The sequence below is a fragment of the Haliotis cracherodii genome, unplaced genomic scaffold (genome assembly GCF_022045235.1).
Source record: "Haliotis cracherodii isolate W230 unplaced genomic scaffold, xgHalCrac1.p SCAF_8, whole genome shotgun sequence".
NCBI lineage: Eukaryota > Metazoa > Mollusca > Gastropoda > Lepetellida > Haliotidae > Haliotis > Haliotis cracherodii.
The window spans coordinates 14994527-15006883 of NW_027266341.1; the positions used below are offsets into that span (position 1 = coordinate 14994527).

The window sequence follows — 12357 nt, forward strand, 5'->3', positions numbered from 1 at the left end:
TGATGTTTTGAAGTGCTACGAACACACTCTGGAGGCACAAGAGATCCAGGAAGACATCTCGAGGCTTTGACTGACAAGAATATACCAAGTGACACTTCTCTGTCACGAAGACACTGTAGAAGAGATCTAATAGGACATTTCAAGGCAATGATTGCTAAGAATATATTCAATGATCCTTCACTGTCACAAAAAACCCGTAAAGATTCCTGGGTGGAATAGGTCTTCAGCAACCCATGCTTGCCGTAAAAGGTGACTCTGCATGTCGTAAAAGGCGACTAACGGAATCGGGTGGTCAGGCTCGCTGACTTGTTTGATGCATGTCATCGATCCCAATTGCGTGTATCGATGCTAATGATATTAATCACTGGATTATCTGGTCCAGACTCGATTTTATCACAGACAGACGTTATATAGCTGGAATATTGCACCGCCGTGATATTGCTGGAATATTGCTAAAAGCGTTAAACAACAAATCAACCAACCACTGTCACAAAGACACCCTTGGGGCAGAAGAATTCCATTAGGACGGTAAGACCTCCTTGAGGTAGAAGATTTCTGAGAGGACATTTCGAGACATTGGTTGCTAAGAATATATTCAATGACACTTCACTGTCACGAAGACAAACTGAAGGCAGAAGTGTGCTAAGAGGACATTTCGAGGCATTGATTTCTAAGAATATATTTAGCGTTAATTCACTTTGGCGAAGACAAAATGAAGGCAGAAGTGTGCTAAGAGGACATTTCGAGGCATTGATTGCTGAAAAGATATTCAGTGACACTTCACTGTCACGAAGACACCCTGGAGACTGGACAGGGCCAATAAGTCATCTATTCACTTTCACGACGACGTTCCTACGGCTCATGAAGCAATTATTTCCAAGAAGATATTCGGTGACAATTCACTGTCACAAAGACATCAGAGAACTCTTGAACCAAGAAGATATCCAGTGGCACTTCATGATCACTGTAACAACAACACCATTGAGGCTGAAAGATGCCTTGATTTCTTCTGGAAACATCGATGTCCAAGAGGATAGTCTGTAACAAATCACAGAAGAGACACAGACGACTTGCAAGGAGACGTCTGGAGGCAATGTTTGCCAAGAAGCTGTTCAGTGGCAATTGACTGTCACGAAGAAACTCTGGAAGCATTAGAGTCCCAACAAGACTTCTGGGGCAGAAAATGACCAAGAAGACCTCTTTAGGAATATGTCTGCCAATAAGACATCCTTGAGGCTAAAGGCATCACCAGGAGACTCTCCAGGACCAGTTTCCCCACCTTCCATGGTCACTGGTACCCAAATAAGACCTCTGGAGACCTCGATCTAAGGGTCGGGTATGCTTCTTAGGCACGTTAGGTTCAGAGACTTAACACTGCACTAACCTGCACTAACCCCCACTAACAACCTGCACGTAGGCGCATCACTTTATAGAGAGACACTTCCAAATTCTTTAGATTTAGGTTCAAAATCTGGGATTGTTTGGTTGTCAGAGGCAGTGTCAGCCTCTTTGTATCCGCCTGAAGCATGCCCGACCACTGGATAACGACGGTCACACACTTGAGGCAAATGGGTGTCAAGAAGGCTTATGCAGTAATGCTGCTGATAGGATACTCAGTGGAAATTGACTGTCACGAAGGCACTCTGGAGGCAGAAGAGATCTTAATTGCCAAGAATTATTAAGTAGCACTTGTCTGGCACGACGACACCCTGGAGGGAAAACAGTGACATGACACATCTTGAAACAATGAATGCAAAGAAGATATTCAGTGACACATCACAGTCACGAAGACACCTTGGAGGCAGAAGAATTCTATGAGGACATCTCGAGGCAATGATTGCTAAGAATGTATCCAATGACACTTCACTGTCACAAAGACACCCTAAAGGCAGAAAAGTTCCATTAGGATTGTCACGAAGACATCCCGAAGGCAGAAGATATCTTAGAGGACATTTCGATTCCTTGATTGCTAAGAATACATTCAGTGACACTTCAGTGTCACGAAGACATCCCTTAGGCAGAAGAGTTCTAAGAGGACATTTCGAGACGTTGGTGGATAAGAAGATATTCAGTGACACTTTACCGTCACGAAGACACCCTGGAGGCAGAAGAATTCCATGAGAACATTTCGAGACACTGTTTGCTAATTATACGTTCAGTGACACTTCACGGTCACGAAGACATCTTCAGGCAAAGAGTTTTAAAAGGATATTTCGGGGCATTGATTGCTTAGAATATATTCAGTGATACTTCACTGTCACAAAGACACCCTGGATGCAGAAGAGTTCTGAAAGGAAAGGGCATTGATTGCCAAGAAGGTATTGCTAGTCATTTCAAAATTACAAAGACACTCGTGAAGCAGAAGAATTCCATAAGGACATCTCGAGGCATTGATTGACAAGATTATAACGAGTGACACTTCACTGTCACAAAGGCACCCTTGAGGCACAAGAGTTTGAAGAGGACATTTCGATTCCTTGATTGCTAAGAATACATTCAGTGACACTTCACTGTCATGAAGACACCCTACAGTCAGAAGAATTCAATGAGGACAGTTCGAGGCATTGATTGCTAAGAATACGTTCCGTGACCCTTCACTGGCACGAAGACACCTTGGATGCAGAAGAGTTCTATGGCATCTCGAGGCATTGATTGCCAAGATTATATTGAGTGGCACTTCACATTCACGAAGATACCCTTGAGACAGAAGAGTTTGGCGTGGATATTTCGATTCCCCTATTGCTATGAATACATTTAGTGACACTTCACTGTCACGAAGACGCCTTGGATGCAGGAGAGTTCCGTGACATCTCCGGGGATTGATTGCCAAGATTATATTGAGTGGCACTTCACTGTTACGAAGACACCCTTGAGACAGAAGAGTTTGAAAAGGATTTCGATTCATTTATTGTTAAGAATACATCCAGTGACACTTCACTGTCAAGAAGACACCTTGGATGCAGAAGAATTCTATGACATCTCGGGGCATCAATTGTCAAGATTATATTGAGTGGCACTTCATTGTCACGAAGACACCCTTGAGACAGAAGAGTTTGAAGAGGATATTTCTATTCAAAGATTACTGAGGATACGTTCAGTGACACTTCACTGTCACGAAGACGACCTGGAGGAAGAGGAATTCCATGAGGACATTTCGAGGCATTGGTTGCTAAGAATACATTCAGTGACACTTCACTGTCACAAAGACACCTTGTATGCAGAAGAGTTCCATGACATTTGGACGCACTGATTGCCAAGATTATATTGAGTGGCACTTCATTTTCATGAAGACAGCCTTGAGGCAGAAGGTTTCTAAGAGGATATTTCTATTCATTGATTGCTAAAGATACGTTCAGTGACACTTCACTGTCGCAAAGATACCTTGGATGCAGAAGAGTTCTATGACATCTCGATGCATTGATTATATTGAGTGACACTTCACAGTCAGGAAGACGCCCTTGAGACAGAAGAGTTTGAAGTGGATATTTCGATTCCCCTATTGCTATGACTACATTCAGTGACACTTCACAGTCACGAAGACACCTTGGATGCAGAAGAATTCTATAAGACACCTTAGATGGAGAAGAGTTCTATGACATCTCCGGGGACTGATTGCCAAGATTATATTGAGTGGCACTTCACGTGACATTTCACTGTCACAAAGACACCAGGGAAGCAGAAGAAATCCATCTCGAGGCATAGATTGCCAAGAATATATTGAGTGGCACTTTACTATCACAAAGACGCCCCGCATTCAGAAGAGGACATTTCGAGGCATTGATTGCTGAGGATATATTCTATAAAACTTCTTCGTCACGAAGACACCCTGGAAGCAGAAGAGTTCCATGAGGACATCTCGATGCATTTATTGCCAGATTTTTTAAAATGGCACTTCCCTGTCACGAAGACATCTTGGATGCAGAAGAGTTCTAAGAGGCCATTTCCAGGCATTGATTGCTAAAAACATTTAAATGACACTTTACTGTCATGAAGACACCCAGGTGGCAGAAGATTTCCATGAGGGCATATCGAGGCATTCATTGGCAAGAATATATTTAGTGGAACTTCACTTTCACGATGAAACCCTGGAGACAAAAGAATTCCAATCGGCTGTTTCGAAGCATTGATTACGAATAATATTTTCAATGACACTTCACTGTCATGAAGAGGTATAAGAGTGACAATAGTTAAAGAGTTAAGATTGCTTAGAATTTCAATGATATTCAGTGTCACGAAATTATTCGAGGCCTCTTGAGGAAATGATTGCCAGAAGATATTCAGAATCACTGTCACGAGGACACCCTGAAGGCAGAACAGAGCCTTTCACTTCAGTGTCTATTTCTGCAGATATTTGTTGTGACCTATTTTCAGTGAGTGAGTGAGTTAATGCTTTACGTCACATCGGCAATATTTCAGCCATATCGTGACGAGAAGTTAGACATGAAATATACATATATTTAAACTTTAGAAAAATCTGTCATCGAAGGACAGTATGATAACTAGAATATCACAGATAAGATTTAAAACTAGTTGTGGAACATTTAAAAAGCATTACGTATTAAGGAACAACACAATATAAAAATGGGCTAGAGATCGTCAGTAACTAATATTTTCAATGAAAAGCATGTACCATTGTTTCGTTGTGACATTCGATTCCACCTTCAGACTTCATATTTGGTTTTATATACTGGTTAACGCTTGAAACTATTGCAGTTGATATTGATAATGCCAAGGTCACGTGTTCTCAATAATAAAAACCGTTCAATGTAGTTACAATTGATTAAAATGACGAAGACCTACTGGAAGGTCCAATTGACTAGGCAATCAAATGCAATTTTCCATAATAATCCCCGAAATGTTTTCACGTCGAAGGTAAGCATATATGTTTGTTGGTTTGTTTGTTGTTTGTTTTGGTTAAGTGTATTCTTGATTCTCTGGACATGGCACTGAAAAAACATAAAAATGACACAAATTCCTAAGATCGATTGGTTGGCACGTCACTCGTTCAGCAATTATGATTTTACAACCAGTTCTCATCACCAATTGTGGAAGGACGACGTCCTGAGGGCGGCGCTTTGAAGTGGTGAGGTTTTGAGTGACCTTCTAGTTTGGTCTGTCTTAGGTACTTTTGCTCCTTTCTGTACTGAGGAAATAATGTGTGTGTATAACATGTTTGTAAGAGCTTACACCTATGTTTTCAACTAAAAATAATCAAACATGTGATTCTCTTAAATTGAGGTCAAGGTCATTACACCAAAAGTGTTTATGGTAGCTAGTGGAATAGTTGTCTTTATTCTAAACGGGAAATGATGTCATTTAACTGGAAGTGCAAACAACTTTCTTCGTAATGTTGGTGCAGAACTGTTTTTAAGTTGTGATGCATTAAGCTTATGTTATGTTTGGCCTTTACTACAATTAAGTAAGTTTGTCTGTTTTCCCATTACAGAGGTGAAGTTATTAAACCAAGAGTGCTTACATTGACAGCCTGAGGCACAGGACTAATTTCTACTGCATTTGGCAACATAAGGTATCCGAGATGAATATAAAACATGCATTGATGAGGCCATCTGTAACTTGAGTAGATGGAAGTTAAAATGGGTCATGATTCACGTTTGTTGTGGTAATGTTTTCGCTATTCAAGAAAAATTATGATGGGACTAGTTCTGTATTGCATGTAGTTTAATTTATTTATTCATATATGTTTTACATGTTTATCCTTGCATCTGTAGGTAGTTGTAGAATAGCATTACTGTTGTAAATATGTAAGCTTAGTGCCATAAGGTAGAAATGGATCCCATACACCTGGGAATATTGTACAATTTAAACCTTTAAAATTATGTAACTTCTTTGATAGGCATTTAGAAGTTGGAGTACTAAGTAAGGATAAGAATTTATGGATGAACAACTTCTTTATTACAATTAAGAGCGACGTTTCGGTGTAGGTTCTAACACCGTTATCAAGCAAGTGATTTACAGAGTGCAGTAAGCAAGTATATATACACGTAGGGGGCAATGTTTATACAGTAGGGTAGATATACTGGAGTATCGAAGCCTGCTGTGTACACACAAGGGCAGTGATGATGACCATGGGTGAAGTCAGTGCCGTGATACAAAGGATGAAGCCAGTAACATAAACAACGGGATTATGGCTGATTGGAAGTCTTTGATGAGTTGATGGTACGCCAGGGGTATGTAATAGCCTTGGTCACGGTTGATTGAGGGCTGAAGTCTTTTGATGTTGATGGCTTCTTGTAGTTTCCTGATCTTGAAGTCTTTGAGGTTGGTGGCGAGGGTTGTGACTCTCTCCCACTTGATGTTGTGGCTTGGGTTGTCACGGATGTGGTCTGATAGAGCTGATTTAGAGTCATCTTTGGAGACTGAGCTTTGATGTTCTTTAATTCGGGTTTTGAGGAGCCTGGATGTTTCTCCTATGTAAGCTTGTCCACAATTGCACGGAATGTGGTACACTGCTCCTGATGGTTCTGGCTTGTGGTTGGATGGTGGTTTCCCTGTGGCTTTAATAGAGTTCTGAATAGTCTGACTTCTTTTGAAGACTACATCAATGTTGGCCTGTTTCTTTAAGAGTCTCTGGATTTTGTGGCTAACTGTTCCAAAGTAGGGGAGGCTGATCACAAAGGATGCAGGCTGTGGACGTGGGGATTTCTGGGATTTCTTGGTGATGGTCTTTATCGTCTGTTGTACTAGTTGCTCAGGATAGCAGTTATGCTGTGTGAATACTGTTCCACGAAGCAACATCTAACTACTGAACTTAGCCACCTCAAACAAGTATTCACACAAGTATGGTCATCATCACTGCCCTTGTGTGTACACAGCAGGCTTCGCTACTCCAGTATATCTACCCTACTGTATAAACATTGCCTCCTACGTGTATATATACTTGCTTACTGCACTCTGTAAATCACTTGCTTGATAACGGTGTTAGAACCTACACCGAAACGTCGCTCTTAATTGTAATAAAGAAGTTGTTCATCCATAAATTCTTATCCTTACTTTAAAATTATGGTCGAGGTTGTTTGATCAACAGCCATGGCGAGATGAAGTCTGAAATGCATTGCTTAGATGCTGTCAGTGCCATTCAAATTGATTAGCAGAGACAGAAAGCATTGATTATTATAAACAAAACGCGCTGATGGCAGAAAATCATTGTTACGACATTACTAATTCTACATGTGACCAATTTGTAAGTGCTTTCTTGTAACGTTGTCTTTCTTTTTCATTCAGTATGAATCATTTGATCCACCAAGACTTGAACCAGCTGTGGAGGACAAGTAGTTGGTACCTGACAAAGGCCACTGTGATGGACATTACTTGGGCTTGTACCGCCTGGAAAACTCGCAGTTGTGCCCTAAATGACTGTGCACCATCCTCTAATCACGCGAACGTAATGCCACACTTACAACTACTGTGAATACTACCACTGCAGTTTTACGCTGGGGACTAGGTGGTTTCAATATCATACTTGTGAGGCTGATTTTCATGAACTATAGTGTCACGACATTTTTCTGTATCAAATCATGTATAATAAATGTATGAAAAATCCACTAATTGGTTTTCATTGTAGCTAATCGGGCATTTCAAGCTATGTGAGAGTATGAAATGATTTGTTGAAATTCTTGATATGATTCCCTAGTCTATCAGGCCAAAGGATTTTCTCACTGTAAAATATATTGATTGACGACACAGTCTAATGTTTCAACACCAACGTGTTTTTTACGACTGCTGAGCGATATTTATTAAGTACATAATACAAAGTGGTAAATAATAAATGTCTGGCAGAAATTTCTGGGGGTTTAAAAAGAATCTTCCAGAAATTTCTGCAGTACAAAACAAATCAGTCAGAATTTTCTTCAGAAATGCATTTGAGCTCATTTGAGGAACATAAACTTTAAAATGTTATTAAGTGTGTTCCTGTAGGCTCGATCCCTTTATGGTCATATTCGGACTGCTGACCATTCCAAAGTTGTATCGCCTTTCCTTCATGTAAGTTATATCCCAGCGGGTTACATGTAGGTTCATGCGGAGGAAACGTCTGAAGCAGTACAGAACGTAGGAGAACCCAAATGTCAGTAAAATGATAAAATATAAAACCTAGCAAATTCGAAAATTAGGCTACAAAAAATACAGTGTTCTCGCTGTCAGCTGACAATGCATTTGTTTAAAACCTAAAGTCCATTTGTTCGCAAACAACTCTCGCAATGTAATTTAATTTGATTTTGATGATCACACATATCTTCACACCACGATTAAGTGGTATTCAAGGTGAAATAATCACGTGAAACGTGTGACGCACCACCTGAGAAGGAAAGTATCAGAGTGTTTCTGTTCAAATAATATGTTTTCTCATCAACCTACCTGACATAAATGATCAAACGTGCTCCATTCATTCAATATTTGGCAAGAAATGACATATGTTCTCTTCTATGGAAACTAGTTGAAACATAAAGAAAGTAGTTCCTGCAGCTTCGTTTTGCTGAAAATTTCTCCACTGACGCGTTACGCAAAACAGCGTTCTAAATGAGCAAACACCACAACATGGACAGATCAGAATATTTTAGCGACGTGAATTACGGTCTGAGGACAAACGACGCATCAACACTTTTTTATTCGACTATTTAACGTTACAAAAATATCAGTTGAAAACAGAGGAAGTAAGAAATATAAGGAAACAAAAAGTGAAACATAAAAAGTAGCCAGTTTCTGGGACTACATATCACCAGTTCTGAGTCACTCGGGTGAATGAGAGAGCTCAGCATTATTCCGGACGTAAAATGTTAAAATTGCAGAATAATTAATCTGTGCTTCTTGTTGATCAGTTCGGGAAACATGCGTCTACAGGTAATTGATGAAACCCTGGATCTGCCTATGCCTTTGCTTGCTACACAGTAATATAGAATATAATTTCCGTCGCTAGCTTGCAATTGTCAGTTTTTGCTGACTGTGTCGTTAAACAAAATTCAACATAATATACCACACATCACTTCACGTACAAAAGAATAATTGTGGATATCCTATCTTGTGTAAACGGGACAATGATAATAGCTTTTCGTCACAGGGATCAAGTTTTACACATAGTTCTTATTGCTGACCATAAGAGAGGAATGTTCAGAGGAGATAATGCCGGACTGCACGTTCCACTCTTGCCTATGAATACATTACATTACCGCTTTCACGTGGCTGTCCAAATCGCCAGACATTAACTCCACAGAACATTTTGGGCTAGCTAGGACCCAAAGCCTTCTTCAATCCATGCCGGGACGATGCGGATCAGTTTTGGAGTCACGTAGTGGTCTCAATAGCTACCGAGAACAAAGGCCCATTTGTGAACTGACATCGTCACTGCTTGAACCTTTATTGACTTATTTACAATTACTAACAGTCTCACATGCGGGCCATCATTTTCATGTGAGACGTTGACTTGCCTTTACACGTGTTCGCAATGGGTGGGGCAAAAAAATCGAACCTTTTCGCAAACATCTGATGTCATCACTACTTTTCACAGTTATTCATGAACACTTTATATGGTCGCACTCGTAGAATGGACACGAATGTCCCTTTTATTTCCAAGTTCTAATTTTAGAGGTTACACTGTGTGTAACACTCGCGTACATTAACTTAATTTATCAGGGAATGGTGTTGGCGTTTGCTGTATATTACAATATACATGTGGAATGGAGCAATGCCTTTGATCCCGTTTGTGACATGTATAACACGTTCATCAACTATCCAGTGGTATTATAACAGTGATTGATGATTAATGAACTGTTATAACAATATCGAGCAATTAAATTTCGAGAATCAACATCTGATGTGGACATGCCAAACGTTGAATAACGAATTGTTGCATAAGAGCACCAAATACTGCATTTTTAAGTTATCACACAATCCCCAAATCATTAACGATGCATTCAACAATGGGTATGTATCCAATCAACAACATTAGTAATTTATGTTATAATAGAAATCATGTAAGTCTCCTAAAAGCAAGGCTTGACCAACTTACTGGTACATTAGCATCAAATAGGATATCAATATGGTCTAATCAATGTATTGATGTACGTGGGGAGACCTGCCCAGGATACTTGTGTTATAATGTACAAAGCAATATGTCATCAGGTCGGTTCCTGACCAGTGAAGATCCGGGGTAGAATAGATCTTCAGCAGTCCATGCTTGCCGTAAAAGGCGATTATGCTTGTCGTAAGAGGCAACTAACGGGTTCAGATGGTCAGGCTCGCTGCCATCGTATCCCAATTGCGTGGATCTTCTGCAACCCATGCTTGTCGTAAGAGGCGACGAACGGGATCGGGTGGTCAGGCTCGCTGACTTGGTTGATGCATGTCATCGTATCCCAATTGCGTGGATGGATGCACATGATGTCAATCACCGGATTGTCTGGTCCAGACTCGATTATTTACAAACCGTCTTTCATATAGCTGGAATATTGCTGAGTCCGGCGTTAAACAACAAACAAATAAAAAAAACTGCTGATAGAATTTTAGATCTTCACAATCACCGGGTGTGACCATGTAGACAGAATCTCGTTAGGGTTTGTGATTTTGCCCATTGACCTTGGTGAGTATTGTTGGGGATGTCAAAGGTGACAGTTTACTATTAGAGGAAATTGGTTGTGAGTACTTACACCATTTGGATAGGATATCTTTACTCTGTGGGTAATCCTTTCACGTTGATGGAAGGAAGTCACTCAATAAGGTCATGACAATGGCTAGCGCAAGGCTCGGAATCACGAAAAGATCACTGGAGGTGTTGATGGAGGCTGGTCATGCAGCATACAACATTTCCAGTGTAGGCTGGCACCTCGTCTTTGTTTCACTCGGTATTTAAAACCTTGACCATTCACAGGTGCATTTGTCTATTTACAATGAAGTTGTTTGGCGTTCCCAGTATTTATATACTATCTCACTGATTACTTGTTAATGGTCACTGCAAGTGCCTTAATTATTTAAGTTTCAGTGAACTGAGTTTATTCACATGTTAGCTTTCAAAGGTTGTGATAGATACTTGTAAAATCCTCAGTTGAATTTACTCACTAACTACTGTGAGCGTTTTGGGCATGACTTCTGTGCTTGTATAAACACAGTAACTGCTAAAAGCGGCGTAAAACCATGCTCACTCACAGTAACTGTTAATCCTCTGCACTGTGCTGGCAAATTGGGTATAAACCTGTGACGATCAAACTTAGTTAGAATCCATGTTTATCTGTGACATCTTCCAACTGGTGACATTTTTGTAAAATTGAAAAGTGATGATGAATTTTAATATTCATATTATTTTAGTTTTTCAAATTGGCAATAAAACCTTGATAAAATTGTGCTCTACACTCTCTGGAAAAAATGTATTGTATGTGGGTAAGTTTATATGTCACGTCACATCAGCATTTTTTCAGTTATATTGCCAGCTTTTGGGACTACATGTAACATGGCTGCTTTTATATTTCTTATACAGGTGCTTGACTGCCTCAGTAGTGCATGATCAATTAGAATTTTTATTGTGTAAACAAATCAGTCAAGTTTGCAACAATAGATGAATAAGTTGATAGATTTGGACCGCAGTTACCGATTTACAACTAAGACATAGAGACAGGGAGTCGATATATAACAAACGTTATGGTCCTGTTAAGACGAGTGACAGTTAGAATGTTGGAGTAAATGACCCTAGAGTGTAGGGTCAATCGCCTTTGACATGTTTAAACTCACTTTGAGGCACATGACAAGTCAAAGCTGGCCGCCCTGATTACGTTCTTATGTTTGACAGCAACTATGCCCGTGGATTTCAGAGAAAGATATGATTTTTTACCTTGATCTTATTACAATAAGCGAAAATGTCTTCAAAGTCCACAGTTTGTTTAATCGTACAAAAATAAGTGTGTTAAAAATCAACGTTTTCTTTTATTGAACACAATATTTGAACTGTATTTCTGTAAATAATCTAGACTGCTGCCTATGTAACTTAAACATATTTATGTATGATCTTCATTATATTATGACCTCTATTAATCCTGCTGACGCTATCATAATGTTCAATTTCAGTCTGGCACACCAAGCGTGAATAAGCATTATACATGTGTTGATAAACCACACTGACGCATAAACATTTTTGTAGATATGAAACATTCTAGTTAACTGTGGATACACTGGGCACATATACATAAGAAAGAATCTTGTTTATTTCCAGGCCAACCTGATCATCGTTTACTCCTACTTCATGCATGGTTAGAGGCAAGATCAAAGGCGCCGCCCAGCATTTATTAGACAACAGACAGGGTTGTCTGTTTCGCTTTGAACCACCATTCCCACCCTGTCGGTAGGGGTTATCTAATC

At 39.8% G+C, this 12357-nt stretch overlaps 1 protein-coding gene and 1 pseudogene across 1 annotated transcript in view; both read left to right on the forward strand.

The window, feature by feature from the left end:
• LOC139450817 (uncharacterized) overlaps positions 1-12357 on the forward strand; it is a 456581-nt pseudogene that overhangs the window by 154909 nt on the left and 289315 nt on the right.
• The window catches only part of LOC139450184 (uncharacterized), a 102197-nt gene that overhangs the window by 83251 nt on the left and 6589 nt on the right, over positions 1-12357 (forward strand). The gene's annotated exons all lie outside the window — the stretch shown is intronic.